Source organism: Scyliorhinus torazame, chromosome 6 (assembly GCF_047496885.1).
Source record: "Scyliorhinus torazame isolate Kashiwa2021f chromosome 6, sScyTor2.1, whole genome shotgun sequence".
Lineage (NCBI taxonomy): Eukaryota > Metazoa > Chordata > Chondrichthyes > Carcharhiniformes > Scyliorhinidae > Scyliorhinus > Scyliorhinus torazame.
Window position 1 is genome coordinate 123,386,177 of NC_092712.1, and position 18,488 is coordinate 123,404,664.

The window sequence follows — 18,488 nt, forward strand, 5'->3', positions numbered from 1 at the left end:
CAGTAACAAGCTTTCTTTAAGACAGCCCCTTCATTCTGGGTATGAACCAAGTGAACCTTCTCTGCACTCTGTAAAGTGAAAACATTGAGTTATTTAATTAATTAATCTGTAAAATGTAACATGCTGACAGTTTTCTTATTTTAAATATTGACAGGAAGTGTGTATCATGTGCACGATTTTGTGTATAGTATATACAGCAATTCGAGAAATAAGGATTGTTCCCCTTGGAGCCGAGGAGTTCAAAGGAAAATTTAATTTATGTTGTATTTGATAAAGCGGAAAGTGTCTTGAAGATGCTCTTATTCCAAATAGTGCTTTTTAATCCACTGGCTGGAAACTTAGACTGGAAGACTTTTAAAAACAAACTTTTAAAAAATAGGCTGGAAAGGATGACTGGAAATTACAGCCAAAAATGGCTGACCAATTTGCATTACTATGCAATCTACATTTCATAGGGAGGGGATGCTGAGTCTGTGAAGACTCCACCAGAGACAATAATCTCCTGAGGAATGTGAAAGACCCGATCTCCTGTGCCATTAATAAGACATTAAGACAAACATCTGAGATTCAACTGTTGGAAACAGAATGCTAAACATAATCATTTGGGCCATGAGACAATGGCTAAGGTAACTTTGTAGGCGTGAGCTAATCAAGCTATCTTTTGAAATGCACGAATAATGCATATTTGGATTCTACCCTCTGACAATGTAAAGAGCAAGTCTTTCTTGACAGTGCTCAGAAATTACTCACGTGACCCCTGAGTCACAGTGAAATAAAAGTAGAAAGTTTTGGAAATGCACAGACGATCAGTTGACATTTATAGAGATCAGAAAGAATTGCAAATTGGCAGCTGGACCTTTCTTTAGGAACAAAAAATAAGAGGCTGAAGATTTTTTACAGATCCTGCACCTAAATTTTAAAACTTCTCTACTCTGTACAGATGGTGACAGACCAGCTTTGGGTTTCCAGACTTTGTTTTTTTTTTGTTTCAGAAATTCTTTTTTTGCTTTATTTTGTTTTTACTTTTTTTGAAGTTATACTGTTGCTTTTATGCCATTCTATAAATTCATAGTAGGCTTATAAATGTTGTATTTTGTAGTTAGTCGCATACATCTCAGTTGCTGATTATATTTTGTGTTTGTGCTGCTTTTGCTGTTTTTTAGTATAAAATCTTTCTAATCACTTTCAGCTAAAGGATACAACATAACAAAGATAATAGGGAAAATTCTCTTACTGTTATTCTATTGCTAGCAGCACAATTTGGGGTTCATTAGGGCTCGTTCATGTAGCTTGTTCAACAAGAGGGCAGCTTGGTAGCACAGAGTTGCTTCACAGCACCAGGGTCCCAGGTTCCATTCCCAGCTTGGGTCACTGTCTGTGCAGAATCTGCATGTTCTCCCATTGTCTGCGTGGGTTTCCTCCGGGTGCTCCGGTTTCCTCCCACAAATCCCGAAAGACGTGCTGTTAGGTGAATTGGACATTCTGAATTCTCCCTCTGTGTACCTGAACAGGTGCCGGAGTGTGGCAACTAGGGGATTTTCACAATAACTTCATTGCAGTGTTAATGTAAGCCAACTTGTGACAATACTAAAGATTATTATGAGAACAATTTCAACCATGTTGTAAATTTCAAACTTTCACCAAGACGTATTCAGGAATTTCAGTTCAGAGTGCATATCTTTTAAGCCTCCCTTTCTGTCATGGGACTCATCAATGGATAAAGTAAATTAAAGCAATGTAGCTTTATGCATTAAAACAGATTTTTATGCCTCACTTGATTTCTAATGTAAATTAGTAGCAACAGCCATTATCCATTTGAGAGACTGTGTTCCCATAAAAATATAAATGCACTTACGGCATCAAGTGCACATTTACTTTGTTGGAAATAGTTTATTGTTTTTGTTACTTTTGCTGCATTGTCACTGGCTACAGGTGACATAAAAAAATTAACTTCAGCTCTAAGTGGTGGGAACAAAATTCTAATTTTAAACTTTGAATGAAGAAGCTGTTGATGTGTGCCTGTGCACACCAAGAGAACAAAGTAACAAATTCAATTGCCTAAAGTATCACAATGAAAATGTCATAACTCTTTTCATTTGGTCTGTCCTGGTCCTGCATCTCCTAAATCGACTGACGGGTGGACTTTTTGTTGTAAAAAAAATATTTTGGCCATTGTCTTTAAATCCAAAATTGAAATTTTAAGACTCCATATGCAAAATTAGGAGTCAATAGCAAGTTTGTGTTTGAAAGATTGTAAAGTATTCTACAATTTTAAGCTCCTAAAAACAAATGTAAGACCCTGATAGTAATAATAATCTTTATTAGTGTCACAAGTAGGCTTACATTAACACTGCAATAAAGTGACTGAGGAGGCTTGATTTCAACAGAAAGAGGAAAACAATGGGGTATTACTTATTTGTGGCTTAGAAGGACGACACAAGCTAAGTTCAGAGGAAGAAACTTCATTGCAGTATCGTAAGTGCTCACTTGAAGTTGTGGTTGCATTCCCGAAAATCTTTAGGTAATTCCTCCTCCCAGATTCAGGCCTTGCTTTCTCCATGTAGCCGCGGCCTCTGATGGCTGGCCTAGAACGCAGTGGGGCAGCAGACAAGGGCTGGAACCGAGTGCAGACACTATAAGATTGAAAATGGCGACGTAAACTGACAAAAACAGGCTTTGAGAAATAAACAGCATTCAAGTGAAGCAACGTTAAACAGAGTGATTTGATGTGGAGATGCCGGTGTTGGACTGGGGTGAGCACAGTACGAAGTCTTACAACACCAGGTTAAAGTCCAACAGGTTTGTTTCGACGTCACTAGCTTTCGGAGCGCTGCTCCTTCCTCAGGTGAATGAAGAGGTATGTTCCAGAAACACATATATAGACAAATTCAAAGATGCCAAACAATGCTTGGAATGCGACCATTAGCAGGTGATTAAATCTTTACAGATCCAGAGATGGGGTAACCCCAGGTTAAAGAGGTGTGAATTGTATCAAGCTAGGACAGTTGGTAGGATTTCGCAGGCCAGATGGTGGGGGATGAATGTAATGCGACATGAATACCAGGTCCCGGTTGAGGCCGCACTCATGTGTGTGGAACTTGGCTATAAGTTTCTGCTCGGCGATTCTGCGTTGTCGCGCGTCCTGAAGGCCGCCTTGGAGAACGCTTACCCGGAGATCAGAGGCTGAATGCCCTTGACTGCTGAAGTGTTCCCCGACTGGAAGGGAACATTCCGCATACGCGACAACGCAGAATCGCCGAGCAGAAACTTATAGCCAAGTTCCGTACACATGAGTGCGGCCTCAACCGGGACCTGGGATTCACCTACCAACTGTCCTGGCTTGACACAATTCACACCTCTTTAACCTGGGGTTACCCCATCTCTGCTAATGCTCGCATTCCAAGCATTGTCTGGCATCTTTGAATTTGTCTATATATATGTTTCTGGAACATACCTCTTCATTCACCTGAGGAAGGAGCCAGCGCTCCGAAAGCTAGTGACATAAAAACAAACCTGTTGGACTTTAACCTGGTGTTGTAAGACTTTGTAGGGTGATTTGAAGCCAGGACTTTGTAATCAAGGAAAAAAGATTGAGAGAGCAGTATTGCTAAGTAGGTGAGATTTTTTTTTCCATCTTATTTTTAATAAACTTTGAATTGGAGTAGAGAATTTATCAGGGCTACAAACACAAAATCCAATATATATTTTTCTATCTCAGGACCACATTCCACTTGTCATCTTGTTGCCATCCTTTTTGAGATCTGCAATTCAGCTCAAGCTGGGAATGGAGGTAACTGTGTCTGTCGCATGTGGAATATGTGAAATATTAACCTCTCATTCAGAGTTAATGATCTGTTGTGACAACACAACATCTTGGGCGGGATTCTCCGATGGCTGACGCTGAAATCGCAAAATGCAATTGGGCGGAGAATAGGTTTTGATGCTAAAATCGCTGCGGGCACCGATTTGACTCGGAATTCCCTGTCACCTTGACAGCGGCGTCAATACGGTCTGGACCGCACGTACAGTAAACACCATTTGCATGTCATTAAAGGGCCGACCTGCTATTCTCCGGGGCCTCTGCGATGCTCCGCTTCCGATGGGCCGAGTACCCGATGCCGCGGTTCACTTGTGCTTTTAAAAATCGTGAAACTGGCGCTTGGCTGCTGTGAGAGAGAGGGTGGGGGGTATGGAAAGTGTCCAACATCACCATAGTTTGCTGACAGTTGTGCGGCTCGCCGGGCTTTGGGGGGGGGGGGGAGGGAGGGAGGAGTAACAGGGGATGGCCAGGAGGTGGGCTGTGGGGTCGGGTGGACGGGCACGGACGCTATTGCTGCAGCTGGAAAGGCAGCCATGCAGCTGCACACACCGCTAACAGCCCACTTAGGGCCATGGCACATATAGGTGTCCCCCTAGGTGCCCTCTGGTCCGAACCAACTCATGGGCACTCTCCAGCACAACCAGTGCCATCTTGTTGGTTGGGATGAGTGTGTGTGGGGGGATTGTGATGTGTATTTGCGACTGCAGCTTGTCAGCCGCCCAAGTGTCAATCACGGACCTGGCAAATCCTGCACCATTTTTTATTGAAATCGATTGTGTTCCACGTGGCTCCGATGCTAGCCCCTCTACAGTTGCTGAATCGATCCAGGTTCGGTGCCAGTTTTGCTGTTGTGAAAGTCCACAAATTCTGCATCGCCGCCAAAACTTAGTCTCAGAAACGGACAATCCCACCCTGTTTTGTAGGACAGTACTTGAGTATTGTTGTTACCTTTACATTTTGTATTCTTGTGAGTTGTTGTGATGAGTGAAGATGTACAGCTTCGGCAATGTCTTTTTTCAACATTCTTATGTTTTCATGCAAATTTCATAGTATATTTGCCTGAGTTTTTTGCTTTTCATTAATAACGGTTAAATTTTTAAAAAAATGCCTTTGAGAAGTACCTTAGTTTCATTAAAAACATGACTGATTTGCTTTGAGTGGAAAACAGTGTCATCAATTCTTGTGCAACCAGACAAATCAGCTGTTCAATGAAGCCCACTTGCTTTGTCTGAAATTGAACTAAAAAGATTCAAAATGTTTGTGCAGTTTCAAGAGTATTTATCTGTCTGCACTTGGAACTCATAGTTGTTTGGTTAAATTCCCAACCTGCTGTATTGCTTAGGGAGGGATGGGAGGAAAGAGAAAAATTGTTGCTTTGATTTTTTTTCTCTTCACCTCCTGAGTTTATTGTGTGTAAATAAACTGCATGAACTGCAGTCATTAAAATTATACATTAATAATACATTTTACCATCTGAGAAGATTTAAATTGCATTAGATTGGATTATCTGTGCTTAAATAATGAATTTGTTTCTGCTTTTAGTTCATTGGCTTATTTCAGGTTTAACTACACTATTTTAACCATCTGTAAACTTTAGGCAAACTGTGGCATCGGCTCATGTTGCTTTGGTGGGGACACAGTGGTACACAGTTGGGAGGGAGTTGCCCTGTGAGTGCTCAACATTGATTCAAACCCATTAAGTCTCGTGGCACCGGGTCACCAAGGGCAAGGAAACCTCTTCCTGATTACCACATACCGTTCCTGGTTTAACCAGGTCGGTCAAGGCAGCCTTGAGGAGGAGTTTATAGAATGTATCCGCGATAGTTTCCTAGAACAGTATGTAATGGAACCTACGAGGGAACAAGCGGTACTAGATCTGGTCCTGTGTAATGAGACAGGATTGATTCAGGATCTCATAGTTAGGGATCCTCTCGGAAGGAGCGAGCACAATATGGTGAAATTTAAAATACAGATGGAGGGTGAGAAGGTAAAATCAAGCACTAGTGTTTTGTGCTTAAACAAAGGAGATTACAATGGGATGAGAGAAGAACTAGCTAAGGTAGACTGAGAGCAAAGACTTTATGGTGAAACAGTTCAGTTGAGGACCAGCGGAGAACCTTCCAAGTGATTTTTCACAGTGCTCAGCAAAGGTTTATACCAACAAAAAGGAAGGACGGTAAAAAGAGGGAAAATCGACCGTGGATATCTAAGGAAATAAGGGAGAGTATCAAATTGAAGGAAAAAACATACAAAGTAGCAAAGATTAGTGGGAGGCTAGAGGACTGGGAAATCTATAGGGGGCAACAGAAAGCTACTAAAAAAGCTATAAAGAAGAGTAAGATAGATTATGAGAGTAAACTTGCTCAGAATATAAAAACAGATAGTAAAAGTTTCTACAAATACATAAAACAAAAAAGAGTGGCTAAGGTAAATATTGGTCCTTTAGAGGATGAGAAGGGAGATTTAATAATGGGAGATGAGGAAATGGCTGAGGAACTGAACAGGTTTTTTGGGTCGGTCATCACAGTGGAAGACACAAATAACATGCCAGTGACTGATGGAAATGAGGCTATGACAGGTGAGGACCTTGAGAGGATTGTTATCACCAAAGAGGTAGTGATGGGCAAGCTAATGGGGCTAAAGGTAGACAAGTCTCCTGGACCTGATGGAATGCATCCCAGAGTGCTAAAAGAGTTGGCTAGGGAAATTGCAAATGCACTAGTGATAATTTACCAAAATTCACTAGACTCTGGGGTGGTCCTGGCGGATTGGAAATTAGCAAACGTGACACCACTGTTTAAAAAAGGAGGTAGGCAGAAAGTGGGTAATTATAGGCCAGTGAGCTTAACTTCGGTAGTAGGGAAGATGCTGGAATCTATCATCAAGGAAGAAATAGCGAGGCATCTGGATGGAAATTGTCCCATTGGACAGACGCAGCATGGGTTCATAAAGGGCAGGTCGTGCCTAACTAATTTAGTGGAATTTTTTGAGGACATTAACAGTGCGGTAGATAACGGGGAGCCAATGGATGTGGTATATCTGGATTTCCAGAAAGCCTTTGACAAGGTGCCACACAAAAGGTTGCTGCATAAGATAAAGATGCATGGCATTAAGGGGAAAGTAGTAGCATGGATAGAGGATTGGTTAATTAATAGAAAGCAAAGAGTGGGGATTAATGGGTGTTTCTCTGGTTGGCAATCAGTAGCTAGTGGTGTCCCTCAGGGATCAGTGTTGGGCCCACAACTGTTCACAATTTACATAGATGATTTGGAGTTGGGGACCAAGGGCAATGTGTCCAAGTTTGCAGACGACACTAAGATAAGTGGTAAAGCAAAAAGTGCAGATGATACTGGAAGTCTGCAGAGGGATTTGGATAGGCTAAGTGAATGGGCTAGGTTCTGGCAGATGGAATACAATGTTGACAAATGTGAGGTTATCCATTTTGGTAGGAATAACAGCAAAAGGGATTATTATTTAAATGATAAAATATTAAAACATGCTGCTGTGCAGAGAGACCTGGGTGTGCTAGTGCATGAGTCGTAAAAAGTTGGTTTTCAGGTGCAACAGGTGTAGGGGAAATGGTGAGGGAACCAACAAGAGGGAAAATCATACCTGACCTCATCATCACCAGCCTACCTGCCGGAGATGCATCTGTCCATGACAGTTTCAGTAGAAGTGACCACCCCACAGTCTTTGTGGAGACAAAGCGGCATGGTGGCGCAGTGGTTAGCACTGCTGTGTCACAGCGCCAGGGACCCGGATTCAATTCTAGCCCAGAATAATGCAGGAATTTACACCTGCAAATGGCCCAATCAAGGTGATTAAAGTAACAATGGGACCATCAGGTCCATCGCATCATCTTCCCGACTAGGCGGCACCGAGCTCCTACACAGAGCCCTCCCAGGATTGGCCACCGAGTGCCCACCCCAAAAGTGATGTGGCTGCCCCTGATTGGATGTGATCAATCAGAGGGCGGAGCCCTGAGGAATTGATTGACAGTGACCCAGAAACTACCCACAAAAGGGGCAGGGAAAACTCAAGCCAGTTAAAAGACAATGCAGCCATGATTTCTGTCTCTTTGGGACCGGCCTCTGCACAACTACAGCACCTCGACCAGCCAAGTTCAAGGACCCACGATCGCCTGCTGAAGGACGAGCCGCAGCCGAGACGAACCTGAAGACTTCCAGCCGACACACGTGTGGATCCACATAAAGGCCTTGTCTAACCTGCACAGAGCCGGTCACTTGGAAGTTAAGTAAAGGTCATTTTAGTTGTTAGGTGTAGTTTAATAACTAGCTGCGTGTAGATTATTACTCATAGCACCAAGCCTGTGTTTAATAATAAACAATAATTGAACTAACATACTGGTTGTGTGGTCATTTACCCTTCGTGTCCAAAATTGCCCTCAGTGTTGAGCGGGGTTACTGGGTTATGGGGATAGGGTGGAGGTGTGGACCTTGGGTAGGGCGTTCTTTCCAAGAGCTGGTGCAGACTCGATGGGCCGAATGGTCTCCTTCTGCACTGTAAATTCTATATACAAGAAATATACTCGCGTCTTGTTGTTCAGGTAAAAGAGCAACACCTCCATCGTGTTGTGCAGAACTACCACCATGCTAAATGGGATGGACCTTGAACAGATCTAGCAACTCAAGATTGGGCATTCTGAGGCTGAGAGAGCCACCAGCAGAAGCAGAACAGTACTCAACCTGGCATATCCTCCACTATACCATTGCTACCAAGCCAGGGATCAACTCTGGTTAAATGGAGAGTGCAGGGGGGGGCATGGTAGGAACAAAACCAGTCATACCTATAAATGAGGTGTCAACCTAGTGAAGCTACAACACAGGATTAGGTGCATGCCACGCAGCAACTAATAGACAGAGTTGAGCAATCCCATACCAACGGATCAGACCTAAGCTCTGCAGTCCTGCCACGTCCAGTCATGGATGGTGGTGGACTATTAAACAACTACTGGAGGAGAAGGCTTCACAATAACCCCATCCTCAATGATGGAGGAGCCCAGAACATCTTTGCAAAAGTAAGGCTGAAACATTCACAACAATCTTCTGAGTGAATGATCCACCTTGGTCTCATCCAAAGGTCCCCTGAATCACAATGCCAGTATTCAGCTGATTTGATTCACTCCACGTGATATCAAGGAAAGGCTGAAGGCACTGGATACAGCAAAGGTTTTGGGTCTTGACAATATTCCAGGAACAGTACTCTGTGCTCCAGAACTTGCTGTGCCCCTAGCCAAGCTGCTCCACTACAGCTATAACACTTGCATCTACCTGGCAATGTGGAAAATTGCCCAGGTATATCCTGTACAGAAGAAACAACAAATTCAACCCGGCCACTTACCGCCCAATCAGTCTATTCTCGAACATGAGTAAAGTGATGACAGGGGGTCATGAACAGCTGCAAAACCTGCTTAGCAATAACTTGCTCACTGGTGCTCAGTCTGGGTTCTGCCAGGGCTGCTCAACTCCTTACTTTATTACAGTCTTGGTTCATACATGGACAAAAGAGCTGAATTCCAGAGGTGAGGGGAGAGTGACTGCTCTTGACAGCAAGGCGGCATTTGATCGAGTGTGGCATCAGGGAGCAAAACTGGAGTCAGGAAATCAGGAGGAAAACATAAAGGAAGATGGTTGCAGTGTTCAATCAACTCAGTTCCAAGACATCACTTCTGGAGTTCGTCAGGGTAGTGCCCTAGGCCCAAACGCCTTCAGCTGCTTTTTCAAAGACCTTCCTTTCCATCATAAGATCATAAGTGGGATGCTCGCTGATGACTGCCCGATGTTCAGCACTTTTTGTGACTCACATACTGAAGCAGTCCATGTCCAAATACAGCTTGGACAACATCCAGGCTTGAGCTGACAAGTGGTGAGTAACATTCACACCACAAGTGCCAGGCAATGACCACCTTGGACAAGAGAGAATCTAACCACTGCCTCTTGACATTCAATGGCAATACCATTGCCTACTATCAACATCCTGGCGATTATTATTGACCAGAAACTGAACTGGGTGAGTCATATAACCACTGTGGCTACACGAGCAGGTCAGAAGCTAGGCATCCTGCAGCAAGTAATTCACTTCTTGACTCCTCAAAGCCTATCCACAAGGCACAAGACAACTAAATAGTGAGGTGGAGGGTTCAGTTGTATGGAAAATTAGAAAATCTAAGTTAGAGGAGAAGTTGGGAGTGCACGTTAATTAACTGGTTAAAGGGGTCGAGGGCTGAGGAGAGGTTAGCAAAAGTTTTCAGAATTCACATTAGAACAGAGAGTATAGAAAGTGGCAGGAATCAATCTAACTTCAGGCACAGCAAAAAAGGGACAACTATGAGAAGTGGGAGATCAATGCAGGACTGAGGATGTTGTACCTAAATGCACACAGTATACGAAACATGGTAAATGAACTTGTTGTGCACATTGAAATTGGCAGGTACGATGTGAGCATCAGACGTGGTTGCAAGGTGATCAGGACTGGGATCCACATGGTATGTCACCTGCCCGGTGCCAGGGTGAAAGACATCTCTGACCGGCTTGAAAGGATATTGTAGAGGGAGGGGAGGATCCAGTTTTTGTTTGGACAAACAACATAGGCAAGACTAGGAAAGAGGACCTGGTGGGAGATTATCAGGCACTAGGAACTAAATTTAAACATCAAGTCCTCAAGGGTCATAATCTCTGGATTACTACGCGAATCACGCGTGAATTGACATTGGGATGAGAAAATTAGGGAAGTAAACCCACGTCTAAAGGAGTGGTGCGGGAAGGAGGGGTTTCATTTCATGTGGCATCGGTATTGGAACAGGAGGGATCTGTACCGTTGGGACGGTCCCCACTTGAACCAATCTGGAACCAGTGTTCTGGAGGAAAGGATAAATAGGGTGGTCTCAAGCACTTTAAACTAGCAACTAGCAAGTGGGGGGGAGGGAGAGGGGGAGGGAAGGGTAACACAGTGGGAAGTAAAATGGTTGATGGGAAGCAAAGCAAAGCAGCAGGTTAGCATGTGGGAAGGTAGGTTCGACTAAATGGAAAGCTATGACAAACAATAAAGGTAAGAAGAATTCGGGAGTTGTTATTAATGGAGGTGTTAGGATTCAAAAAGAAAGTATAAAAACTAGCATAAAGGCAATTTACCTGAATTCTCATAGCATTAAAACAAGATAAATGAGTTGATGGCACAAATCATCGCAAATGAGTATGATTTAGTGGCCATTACAGAGGCATGGTTGCAGGATGGTCACGACTGGGGTTAAATATCCAGGGGTAACAGACTATTCGGATGGACAGACAGGAAGGTAAGGTGTAGCACTGATAGTTAAGGGTGACATCAGGGCGGTAGTGAGAGATGATGTAGGTTTCATGGAGAAAAAGGTTGAATCCATTTAGGTGGAAGTTACAAATAGTGAGGAGAAAAGGTCACTGATAGGCATAGTCTATCAGCCGCCAAATAATAACATCATGGTATGACAGGCAATAAACAAAGAAATAACCAATGCATGTAAAAATGATACGGCAATGTACAGGTTAGGTGGATTGGTTAGGTCCAAAAGAATGCAAGTTAGGTGGATTGGCCATGCTAAATTGCCTCTTAGTGTCCAAAAGGTTATGTGGGGTTATAGGGATAGGGTGAGGTGTGGGCTTGGGTCGGGTGCTCTTTCCAAGGGCTGGTGCAGACTCAATGGGCTGAATGGCCTCCTGCACTGTGGATTTTATGAAATATGGGAGATTTTAATCTACATGTCGATTAGTGAAGCCAGGTCGGTCAGGGCAGCCTTGAGGAGGTGTTCATAGAATGTATCCACGATAGTTTCCTCAAACAGTATGTAACGGAACCTACGAGGGAGCAAGCTATCCTAGATCTGGTCCTGGGTAATGAGACAGGAATAATTAATGATCTCATAGTTGGGGATCCTCTCGGAAGGAGCGATCATAGTATGGTTGAATTTAAAATACAGTTGCAGTGTGAGAACATAAAATCTAATTTCAGTGTCTTGTACTTAAACAAAGGAGACTACAATGAAATGAGGGAGGAGTTGGCCAGAGTAGATTGGGAGCAAAGACTTTGTGGTAGGCCAATTGAGGAACACTGGAGGGCTTGCAATGAGATTTTTCACAGTGCTCAGAAAAAGTATTTACCGGTGAAAAAGAAGGACTGTAGGAAAAATAATAATCAGTCATGGATATCTGAGGAAATAAAGGAGGGTATCAAATTGAAAGAAAACGCATACAAAGTGGCAAAGATTAGTGGCAAACTGGAAGATGGAGTACAATGTTGGTAAATGTGAGGTCATCTATTTTGGTAGAAATAACAGCAAAATGGACTATTTTAAATGGTAAAAAATTGCAGCATACTGCTGTACAGAAGGACCTGGGTGAGAGATGATATAGGTCCTTGTGCATGAATTGCAAAAAGCTGGTTTGCAGGTTCAGCAAGTAATTAAGAACGCAAATTGGATTTTGCCCTTCGTTGCTAGAGGGACGGAGTTTAAAAACAGGGATGTTATGTTGCAGCTATGCAGGGTGCTGGTGAGGACACACCTGGAGTATTGTGTACAGTTTTGATCTCCTTACTTGAGAAAGGATGTACTGGCGTTGGCGGGTGTGCAGAGGAAATTCACTAGGTTGATTCCGGAGTTGAGAGGATTAGCTTACGAGGAGAGACTGGGACTATACTCATTGGAATTTTGAAGAATGAGGGGAAACATGTAAAATCATGAAGGGAATAGGTAGGATAGAAGCAGGGTGGTTGTTTCCACTGGCGGGTGAAACTAGAACTAGGGTGCATAGCCTCAAAATAAGGGGGAGCAGATTTAGGACTGAGTTTAGGAGGAACATCGTCACCCAAAGAGTTGTGCATCTATGGAATTCCCTGCCCAGTGAAGCAGTTGAGGCTCCTTCATTAAATGTTTTTAAGGCAAAGATAGATAGATTTTTGAACAGTAAAGGAATAAAAGGTTGTGGTGTGCGGGCGGAGTCCACAAAAAGATCTTATTGAATGGTGGAGCAAGCTCTAGGGTCCAGATGGCCTACTCCTGCTCCTAGTTCTTGTGTTCTTATATGCAAGGATATGTGTCCTATCGAAAGTACAAGCAGATGGGCAGAGGGGGTGGGATGGCATTGTTAGTAAGAAATGAATTTAAATCGATAGCAATAACCAATATTGGGTTAGAAGGCATAGAATCTGTGTGAGTAGAGTTGAGGAATTGCAAAGGTAAAGAGTCTCTGATGGGAACCTGCACGTTCCCCCTGTGTCTGCGTGGGTTTCCTCCGGGTGCTCCCGTTTCCTCCCAAAAGTCCTGAATATGCGTTTGAATATTGCAGCAAATCAGCAAGGTGGTACATTAAAATTATTGTGAAATTATGTAAATGGAATATCTTTACTGCGTTATATACTGTCATCTGTATTTCTAGACAATCGCACATCATATAGAAATCATGTTTATAACTGTTTGGTGATGTATCTCAAGGAAGGAAATTTGTGTCCCTCAGTTCTTCAAGGATTGTTCTTTTTTGTCTTCAAAGAGTTCATTAATGATAAAGTAAAACTACACAGTGCAAATTGTTAGTATAGGAAGTCTACAGGCTAACCTCACACTTTTTAAAAGCTATTTGACAGCATATTTGGTTTCCTAATTTTTTGTTTTTCTCTTCTAGATGCTGATTGGCTGCATGATCAGTTATTAACTTGGGCATCTAATAAGAAATTTGGAGTAAACATTAATCAAAGATTGGTGAGTATATTTGCTATTGGATTGTTATTTTGTAAGACAAAGCATCTTGAGGAATAATTTTCACTGTGGACATATTACTTGCATCAAATTGGCATATGAAACAAGGAGCTGGAGTAGGCCATTCAACCTCAAGCCTGCTCCGCCATTTAATAAGCTCATGGCTGATCTGATAGTAACCTCAAATCTACATCCCACCTACCCCTGATAATCTATCACCCCCTTGCTTACCAAGCATCTATCCACCTTTCTGCCGTCAAAATATTAAAAGACTTGTTGGACTTATATCTTTATTAGTACCACAAGATGCGAGTACGTTCCATGTATTGGACAAATGCCCACACAACCAGTATATTAGTTCAGTTATTGTTTATTATTAGACATAGGATTGGTTCTATACTTAATAATCTACACGCTACTACACATTAAACTATACCTAACAGCTTAAATGATTTTTACTTAACTTTAAAGTGACTGGCTCTGTGCAGGTTAGATAAGGCCTTAACTGCTTCCCCGCGTGTGGCGGCTGGAAGTTATCAGGTGCGGCTGGGCTGAGGCTCATCCTTCTGGTAGCGATCGCGGGTCCTTGAACTTGGCTGGTCCTTAGGTGCTACAGTTGGTGGGGCAGAGGCCGGTCCCAAAAGAGAGCAAGCATTGGTCACGCAGTTCCTCTTATCCTCCGATCTTTCGCACCTTTTTGGGCGGTCCCAACTCGGGATCCAATGGATCAATAGGGTTTTGATCACCCTAATCGATTCTGGCCAGTTAGATACGGGTACCTTGATAGCTGGGCGGGTCCTGGTTTTTATTGTCCAAGACACGTATGCACTTACAAATAAGGTGAATAGGCACTCCCGAGTCTGTTACTACTGTTATTTTTCAATCTGAGTCCCATTGTCCTGGGGAGATTGGTGATTGACCTTTAGCAGGTGCAAGTTTCTGTTTAGGCCTGGTTTCCTTTGCACAATACACATGAGCTGTGTATCGTCTGTGTCCCAACCTGACCACAGTTCCCATTATCCTTTGCGGGCGGCCATTTTAGATGGCAACAGACTGCTTCCACTACCTCTTCAGGAAGAGAATTCCAATGACTCGAGACCCTCTGAGTGAAAACCTTTTTCCTCATCTCAGTTTTAAATGGCTGACCCTTTATTTTTAAACAGTGACCCCTCATTCTATATTCCCGCATAAGGGGAAACATCATCTCCACATCCAACCAGTCAATAATACCCCTCAGGATCTTGTATGTTTCAATCAAGTCACTTCTTACTCTTCAGAACTGCAGCAGATACAATCCTAGCCTGTCCAACCTTTCCTCATTAGATTACCCACCCATTCCAGGTATTAGTCTGGTAAACCTTCTCTGGACTGCTTCCAATACATTTACATCGGATTTCAGAATTTTTTGGTTTTCGGAATATACTGCGCAGGTGCGGTACGCGTGGGGAAATGCGCACATGCGGTGCGCGTGGGGAATTGCGTATACGATGAGCATTGGGAACTGCGCTGTTGGGAACTGAGCATGTGCAACATGCTCGGAAAAAGGTGCAGATTTTAGAATTTTCCGGTTTTCGGAATTTCAGATAAGGGATGCTCAACCTGTATTATCTTTCTTAACTACTTGCTGAACCTGCATACTAGCTTTTTGTGATTCATGGACTAGTATTTCCAGACCCCCCCCCCCCCCCGCACGTCATATGTCATAAGCAAAGTGTTTAACTTTGGAAAATAAAATATTGTATGTTTAACCTTTGGTACCCACAAATATGAATGCTGCATGTATGTTGCTACCCTGGATAAGTGCCTATTACATGATGTGGGGGAAGGTGGTGGCATAAGTGGTATTGTCATTGGACTAGTAACTCAGACCCAGGTTATCACTGGGGACCCTAGTGCGGATCCCACCATGGCAGATTAATGTCTTAAAAATCTGGAATTAAAAGTCTAAGGATGACTATGAAGTCACTGTTGATTCTAGAAAAGACCCAGCTGGTTCGGTAATGTCCTTTAGAAGAAGGAAATATGCCATCCTTACCTGGTCTAGCCTACATGTAGGAATCTGTGTGTGGAGCCGAAAGACATAGGTGAGGTATTAAATGAGTATTTTGCATCTGTGTTCACTTTGGAGAAGGATGATGTAGATACAGAAAGCAGGGAGGGGGACTGTGATATAGTTGAACAGATTAACATCGAGAGGGAGGAGGTGTTCGATGTTTTAGCAGGTGTAAAGTGGATAAATCCCCAAGCCCAGGTGAGATGTATCCCAGGTTGCTGTGTGAGGCAAGGGAGAAGATTTCGGTGCTTTGGCACATTTCCAAATCTGGCCACAGGAGAGGTGCCAGAAGACTGGAGGACAGCTAATGTGGTACTATTATTCAAGAAGGAAGTACGGAAAAATCTAATTCCAGGCCAATGAGGTCTAACATCAGTGGTAGGGAAATTATTGGAAAAAATTCTGAGGGACCGGATTAATGAAGGATAATCAGCATGGCTTTGTCAGGAAGGATCATATCTAACAAGTTTGATTTAATTTTTCGAGGAGGTGACTAGGTATGTAGTTGAGGGCAGTGCAGTTTTATACATGGCTTCAGTAAAGGGAATTCATTGAATGTTTACAGGAGGGCTTTTTGGAACAGCTTGTGATGGAGCCCACGAGGGAACAGGCCATTCTGGACTTAGTGTTATGTAATGAGCCAGACTTGATTAAAGATCTTAAAGTAAGGGAACACTTAGGAGGCAGTGATCATAATATGGTAGAATTCAATCTCCAATTTGAAAGAAAGAAGGTAGAATCAGATGTAAAGGTGTTACAGTTAAATAAAGGTAACTACAGGGGCATGAGGGAGGAACTGACGAAAATCGACTGGGAGCAGAGCCTAGTGGAAAAGACAATAGAACAGCAATGGCAGGAGTTTCTGGGAGTAATTGAGGACACAGTACAGAGGTTCATCCCAAAGAAAAGAAAGGTTATCAGAGGGGGGATTAGGCAGCCATGGCTGACAAAGGAAGTTAGGGAATGCATCAAAGCAAAAGAGAAAGCCTATAATGTGGCAAAGTGTTGTGGGAAGTCAGAAGATTGGGAAGGCTACAAAAGCAAACAGAGGATAACAAAGAGAGAAATAAGCAAAGAGAGGATCAAATATGAAGGTAGGCTAGCCAGTAACATTAGGAATGATAGTAAAAGTTTCTTTAAATACATTAAAAACAAACGGGAGGCAAAAGTAGATATTGGGCCGCTCCAAAATGATGCTGGTAATCTAGTGATGGGAGACAAGGAAATAGCTGAGGAACTAAATAAGTACTTTGCGTCAGTCTTCACAGTAGAAGACATGAGTAATATCCCAACAATTCAGGAGAGTCCGGGGGCAGAGTTGAATATGGTAGCCATCACAAAGGAGAAAGTGCTAGAGAAACTAAGACGTCTAAAAATTGATAAATCTCCGGGCCCAGATGGGCTACATCCTAGAGTTCTAAAGGAGATAGCTGAAGAAATAGTGGAGGCGTTAGTTATGATCTTTCAAAAGTCACTGGAGTCAGGGAAAGTCCCAGAGGATTGGAAAATCGCTGTTGTAACCCCCCTGTTCAAGAAGGGAACAAGGAAAAAGATGGAAAATTATAGGCCAATTAGCCTAACCTCGGTTGTTGGCAAGATTCTAGAATCCATTGTTAAGGATGAGATTTCTAAATTCTTGGAAGTGCAGGGTCGGATTAGGACAAGTCAGCATGGATTTAGTAAGGGGAGGTCGTACCTGTTAGAGTTCTTTGAAGAGATAACAAATAGGTTAGACCAAGGAGAGCCAATGGATGTTATCCATCTTGACTTCCAAAAGGCCTTTGATAAGGTGCCTCACGGGAGACTGCTGAGTAAAATAAGGGCCCATGGTATTCGAGGCAAGGTACTAACATGGATTGACGATTGGCTGTCAGGCAGAAGGCAGAGAGTTGGGATAAAAGGTTCTTTTTCGGAATGGCAACCGGTGACGAGTGGTGTCCCGCAGGGTTCAGTGTTGGGGCCACAGTTGTTCTCTTTATATATTAACGATCTAGATGACGGGACTGGGGGCATTCTGGCTAAGTTTGCCGATGATACAAAGATGGGTGGAGGGGCAGGTAGTATGGAGGAGGTGGGGAGGCTGCAGAAAGATTTAGACAGTTTAGGAGAGTGGTCCAAGAAATGGCTGATGAAATTCAACGTGGGCAAGTGCGAGGTCTTGCACTTTGGAAAAAAGAATAGAGGCATGGACTATTTTCTAAATGGTGACAAAATTCATAATGTTGAAGTGCAAAGGGACTTGGGAGTCCTAGTCCAGGATTCTCTAAAGGTAAACTTGCAGGTTGAGTCTGTAATTAAGAAAGCAAATGCAATGTTGTCATTTATCTCAAGAGGCTTGGAATATAAACGCAGGGATGTACTCCTGAAGCTTTATAAAGCATTAGTTAGGCCCCATTTAGAATACTGAGAGCAATTTTGGGCCCCACACCTCAGGAAGGACATTCTGGCCCTGGAGCAGGTCCAGCGGAAATTCACACGGATGATCCCAGGAATGGTAGGCCTGACATACGATGAACGTATGAGGATCCTGGGATTATATTCATTGGAGTTTAGGAGGTTGAGGGGAGATCCAATAGAAACTTACAAGATAATGATTGGCTTAGATAGGGTGGACGTAGGGAAGTTGTTTCCATTAGCTGGGGAGACTAGGACCCGGGGGCACAGCCTTAGAATAAAAGGGAGTCACTTTAGAACAGCGATGAGGAGAAATTTCTTCAGCCAGAGAGTGGTGGGTCTGTGGAATTCATTGCCACAGAGGGCGGGGGAGGCCGGGACATTGAGTGTCTTTAAGACAGAAGTTGATAATTCCTCGAGAAATCAAGAATTTAAGGGCTATGGAGAGAGAGCGGGTAAATGGAGTTGAAATCAGC

At 43.2% G+C, this 18,488-nt stretch overlaps 1 protein-coding gene across 1 annotated transcript in view; it reads left to right on the plus strand.

The window, feature by feature from the left end:
- tbc1d5 (TBC1 domain family, member 5) overlaps positions 1-18,488 on the plus strand; it is a 783,418-nt gene that overhangs the window by 155,169 nt on the left and 609,761 nt on the right. The window contains exon 2 of the mRNA XM_072508754.1: positions 13,492-13,568. The gene's annotated coding sequence lies outside the window, so the exon portion shown is untranslated. The remainder of the gene's footprint in view (positions 1-13,491; positions 13,569-18,488) is intronic.